Source organism: Sinohyriopsis cumingii, unplaced genomic scaffold, assembly GCF_028554795.1.
Source record: "Sinohyriopsis cumingii isolate HCF-2022 unplaced genomic scaffold, ASM2855479v2 utg001273l, whole genome shotgun sequence".
Lineage (NCBI taxonomy): Eukaryota > Metazoa > Mollusca > Bivalvia > Unionida > Unionidae > Sinohyriopsis > Sinohyriopsis cumingii.
The window spans coordinates 12,152-18,376 of record NW_028315976.1 but is presented as its reverse complement, the minus strand read 5'-3'; the positions used below and the strand labels follow the sequence as shown (position 1 = coordinate 18,376).

Below are 6,225 nucleotides of genomic sequence, written 5' to 3'. Positions count from 1 at the left end.
GCTAACGTTTCGGTTGTCATTTTTTTATTTTTTTATTTTCTTCATTTTGTTATTAAATAAGAGAATACTATGAAATTTTGTAAGCGCACAACTGTGGCGCCGATTGCCTATAAAACTTACCTTTGCTTTCAAGCCAACATTGCAAATGAAGCAATGCTTCAAATCCTACTGATAGTGATAAACAGTGTTTAATACCTTTACGTATTGGTTTGTCTTTACTGGAATTTCAGGCTATTGCATAGACTTTTCCAGGAGTTACGAGGTTTAGATAGATCTGATGCCATTTCTTAAATGAGTGCTTCCATTACCGACACTGGGGTTACCGATCAGGATGATGTATGGGGTTGCTATTGTTGCAATTTCAACTTATTGTTTTCTTAAAAATAATCAAAACGATTATAATTATTCACAATCACTCCTATACAAACATGACTCATGCTATGTAAATTGTTCCAATAGTTTCATTTGTCGAGGAGGATCATAGTGCTAACTTCGATTTTACCCCGCTCCATCCATATGCCCCATGATTCTTTCGGACACCGATAACGAATACAATTCGCATTAACAGGAACTCGATATAATCAGATAAAACACTGCGGTATTTTTTATTTTGATGGCATTTGTCTGCAGTTCTCCATCGACTTTACAATATTTTAAAAATACCGTGACATGCCTTTAAAATAATATTTAAGGTTACATGAAATGAATTTGAAAGACAGTACAAGTCAAAATACATTTTTCATTATGATAATGTATCCACTTGCGTACAAAGCTGGTTCGAATATCCGTATAATCTGGTACATATGGTCAGGCTGTATAAGGCAGTATAGTAAAGTACTGTACAGAGTTCAAAGGATAAAAAGAAGTGGAATAATATCATGGTAAAAATAACACCTTAAGAATTACTGTGAGTGTAGCATATTATTCATCATCTGTTGTGAAATATTTTAAAGTTTTATATAATTTAACATGGTCTTTTGTATGGACTTCTTGCCTTATATTGAAGCATAATGTTTAGTCTAGTATCGTCGAGACGAATTATATTTACGTCATGAAAGTTAAACGTCTGCTTTATATAATACCTTCATAATGGATGCGTTATTTTTTCACATGATCAAGCGACACACCATTTAAAGTTTGATATAATGGAGTTTTAGCTGAATGTTGCTCCGTTGATTCCGATATAGCGAAAAGATATATAAACTGTGTGTGAAAACACGACTGATTTTTATCAACATGGTTGGATATAAAGCGAAATGACTTCAAATGAATGACCGTAATTTTATTGCAGTGCATGATTTGCAATAAAGACATGGATACTAGACAGGTATGTACATAGGTAGATAGTATGATTTGTTTGATGACCAGGTCTATTATATAATATTTTTAATCTACATATTCCATTATCTGTCTATTCTCATATCCGTCATGGTCTCTGTCTCGCATCCTGACGGATAATCGACGTTCTACTGTATTATACTTCTCAAGATTCCACTTTTCACACTAAAATTGCGACAGTTGTTTGGTTTCATAAACAGTAGTAACGATTTACGTTTTAACCAGCACTGGCTTAAGGTGTAAGAGTTGAAGAAAAAAGATTCGCTTTGAACCATTATCTGCACAAGGAAGTCAAGAACGACAAGATATATAATAACAGCGATATAACAAAATATATGTGGGTTATGCTAAAGAAAAGTAACAAATAGTATATTTTACTCTTTTTATTTTGTGTTCTCCATGGTTGTTGATGTCCATTCTTACAATCTGGCATAATATAATGTTATTATTGGTAATTGCAAGCTTAACATAAGAAGAATATTATAGTAAAATAGTTGTACAGACGTCCTTAAAATACAGTCTATTAGAGGAATAATGCGCATTGAAACATGTTAAATAATTTAAATTTATAATTTGTAGAACTGAATGCATAATTACATCATATAATGTCAGGACAGAAACACCAGAAGTCTCTTTACTTGATTATAGTATGTGCCATTATAGACTAGGCTGCATGTATGACATTTGAAAATGTTGGCACGGGAGAATCTAGGAAATCGCAAGCATAGTGAAATTATCAAATGCTATATAGGGTTAAAATACCCATCTCATCAGGTGGAAATATGATTAAGTAAAGTTCATTGCTTGAGATGGACTGTGCGACCCATTCTGCATACTGTAGTCTTATTTAGTGTAGGCACACTATTACCCATGTAAAGTCTCATACTATGTTCTATGGAGAAATTCATATACGTAGGTTCGGTGTCTTAAATTGGGCAATATTTAAATCATAGCCAATATCAACCAGCGAGTGAGAATATATCACGAATACTTTACAAGATCATAGTCTAGCAGTAAGAGGACAACACTATACATTTAATTTTAACAAGGATATTTTTCCCATCTTGAACTCGTTCTAACACCATGAGTTGTTGTCCTTCCATATACATATATATATATATATATATATATATATATATATATATATATATATATATATCATACGTGCATGTATGCATCGATCTGAGTGTAGTATTATACATTTTCTTTGACATGATAAGTACATTTATCTCTTTATCACATTTCATTCGTTTCTTTTAAACCTATCAGAAGAAATATATATATATATATATATATATATATATATATATATATAAACAAAACACTTGGCTTGTCTCTCAGTTTAAAAACTCGGTCACATTGTGCTTTTAGTCTTAATTACAGATCACATATAATGCATCATTTCATTAAGAATCGTTATAAAAGTAAAAATATGCTATCAGTTCCAATATCTTCTGGCAACTCACCTCTGAATCAAGGTATTGTTCTGGTGTTTTGTTTATGACTTCTTATACTGCAAATGCCACAAAGAAACATAGCATACTTTCAATACATTAAAACTGCAGCGTTGATAAAATGGTCAGCATATAAATCATATAATACACAACAAAACGATACTCCAAAAGAAAAGAAGCAACACAAAGTAAAGAACGTGTGCTACAAAAACACATATCATCAGTCTCAACTCGCTGAAGAACTTGTGCTCGAAAGTAATGTTTTCTAGATTACTGGAAAAACATTGCAATAATCTAAAATCATACAATGCATTATTTCCGATTAATTGTGGATACAGTATGGAATACAGTCAGAACTGACACAGTTGTCCAGTTGCAAAAAGTGGGTTATTAACCTAGCATATTTCAGTATTGAGCAGAGAATTTATAATATATATACATTTTCTACTTTTAGAATATTCTTGCCTTATTTCACGCATATAATATTTCATATAAACCTTCCAATTATAACGTTTCAAATAATGACAATTTCAAATTAAGTTTATATCAGTTTTCTAAAGTGTTTTCACTTTATCGTTTGCATTTTAAGCCACTACTTTTTATTGCTTGTTAAAATAAATCTAATTATTCTAAATCTGCCAAACGGTCCTTTAAATCAAGTTTAATCAAAGACAGCTTAATCATTCATATATAACAATTAAACAAACTCTAAAACGTCTATTCCAGACTAAAACAATATTACATAATGTTATGCTCATGTATACACAATGATGCATATATGGATGGAGCCAGTGTGATAAATGTTGCATTGAAAAAGTTTAGTAAATGATCCAGTATAAGAAACAAATGATAGCTTTCCAGATAAACGGCCTTCCAAAATATGATATAGAATGCCAATCATGCACAACTTTAGCGTCATGAAAATAATTGCCTGCAATGAATGCAGATAGTTATATCAAGCTAGTTTCTCTCACGCGATCTCTTACTGGTCGAACGTTGCACTATGCGGCAGTAAAATCTACCATAATTAGTTAACACGTTTGTTGTGTGGTGCTTGGGACAATTACATATATTTTACGTTGACCAGAACGTTCGCTGTATCTTATCTAATGGGTTATTGTCTAAAACATATATTTGACTGGCTCCACTGAAATGATTTTAAAAGTATATATGCGATGACGAAATTTGATAAATTAAAATTAAAATTAAAATCTTTTAAATTAAAATCATTTTATAAAATTATATTTTAAGTATAAATATTGTCAAATTCAAAATTACAAGGTTGCTATCCTATAATTTTCATTTGAATAAAAATACATATTTTCAACACAATCAAACCCCTAATTAATAACACAACAAAAACATCTTGAAGAAAAATTCATGATGAACAATTTTAACTTCTCAAATTAACGGTTCATGACTCATTGCTTTCTTTATATAGCAAGAATAGTTTTGTTTGCAAATAATCCAGTCTCCGTTGTCATACTCTGTTCACTCGCATGCACTGATCCTCCGTCAACTTGAAAATAAAGAGGTTAAATAATTCAGATTAAGCCAATCATTCCTGTTTAAAGTGTTAATAAACTTGTATCTATATAAATAATATAAACCTTTTGAAAAATTACTACCTTGGATAGTATTAGCTTATATAACCGTTGCAATGCTACTTCGTACTTTTGAAAGGTATATGATGATATAGGCCAGGGTCAAAATACCTCATAGCTTATTGCAGTCTAGTAGAACAGATTTAGCTTATTGCATTATAGTAGACCAGGTTTTTCACATACCATGGTGACATTTGGGAACCTAGTGGACTTGCATTAAATTTTACGTTGTCTACTCTAGGAATATTTATGAGTGGGCTGTTTAATAATGCTGTATTTGCTACGCAGACGAATTTATTGGCCTTTCAGCTTCCTCACAATCGTGCATAATAACAACGCTTTGAAAATCAACACACCTTGCCTATATGCTAAGTCAGATATATGACAATAGATTAATTCATTTCTCTGATAATTTTTTATATATTTTATTCCGTCCAATGACCCAGCTAGTTTATTTGTTTTGATGAACATTTTACAATCCATGCTTGCAATTAGGGAAGAAAGCTATATATATTCATTTATTTCGCCAGAGATTTCGAGGCATTTATGTAATACATTTCATTACAGTTAACACGGGTAATGACTGCAAGGACCTAACGTATTTTTACTTTAACAACAATAAAATGCTTAGTTTAGAGATGGAATAAATGTATGTAAGCAGTAATGCATTTGCTGGCTATTTAAATTCATATGATATGAATATCTATATGTTATCGACATCGCAAAAACTAGTGTTATACAAAAAGTAGACTAATTTGATCACTCATTAAATAAATGCATATATATTGCATCTACATATATAATCTTATTACATTATTATGTCAGCCCTTTAATGTATAATATCTATGTATGTTCAGTCCTACAAACAACTGTATTACCATTAGATTTTCACACTTTCATTTGCTATCACCACACTGGCATTTAAAACCTGGAAAGAAGTGAAATGCAGGAGACCATCCTTGACACTTTGAACACTGAAACATAAATGGGGAAAGTGCTGGAATACAACTATAAAACAGTTTGCAAAATAAAATTCAACTGGGCTCCATATTGTAGTATTCCCTACTGCCATTCATTTTTATAGGTTACTGCATTTGTATGGGAAAATATGAACGAGTTTTTCGGTTGGAAATATTGCACGACCTTGGGAGTGGAGTATATCCATCTGAAAAAACGAATGCATATCTTTCTATACAAATGCAGTAACCTTTTTATTATATGTTCATTTTGTTATTACACCTAAGGCCTAATTATATAAGCAAAAATATACTACTAGAAACAAAATAACTTAATGTATGCCGTATTCCAAACTATATACACAAGCGCAGATTCATCATTACACAACAACAACAATGTTAATGCGCACATAACTCCGCCCAGACAAACTTAAACTTAGTCAAGCGCTAGGTATAACTTTCAAATGTCAATTTCGTTTTGGTCTAATTAAAATTGAATTTTGGAGTCATATTGTGAATGAACGCGCATGGCAACAACTTTTCCTTTTATCTGAATTGAATATATTTCGGTATTTATGTCAATCGTACGAAACTTCCTGATTATGGACTGGATTTATATATGCCAATTATACATATATTACATCGGATTTCAACAGCATGTTGACATGTGCAAGTGTATTTCTCTTTGAAATCATAATGTGGGAAAATATGTTGTTCAACTGCAATTATCTAAAAGACGCTATGGAATATAATGCTTATTTCATTTTGAGTGCAGTAAGGAAGACGTAATTGCACCTGGAATATATTTGAGTTTACAGTAAAATTTCCAAATGTGTAACCCAGCTTGATAACACATGATATGGCTCATGTTAT

General features: G+C 31.4%; 1 long non-coding RNA gene across 1 annotated transcript; it reads right to left on the bottom strand.

Moving 5' to 3' along the window:
- Positions 1 to 1,706: 1,706 nt before the first annotated feature.
- LOC149772690 (uncharacterized) lies at positions 1,707 to 5,371 on the bottom strand. Its single transcript, XR_016417614.1, has 2 exons — positions 5,275 to 5,371; positions 1,707 to 4,311 (listed from the first exon to the last, which is right to left on the bottom strand). It is a non-coding gene; the product is annotated as an uncharacterized LOC149772690 (long non-coding RNA).
- Positions 5,372 to 6,225: the final 854 nt, after the last annotated feature.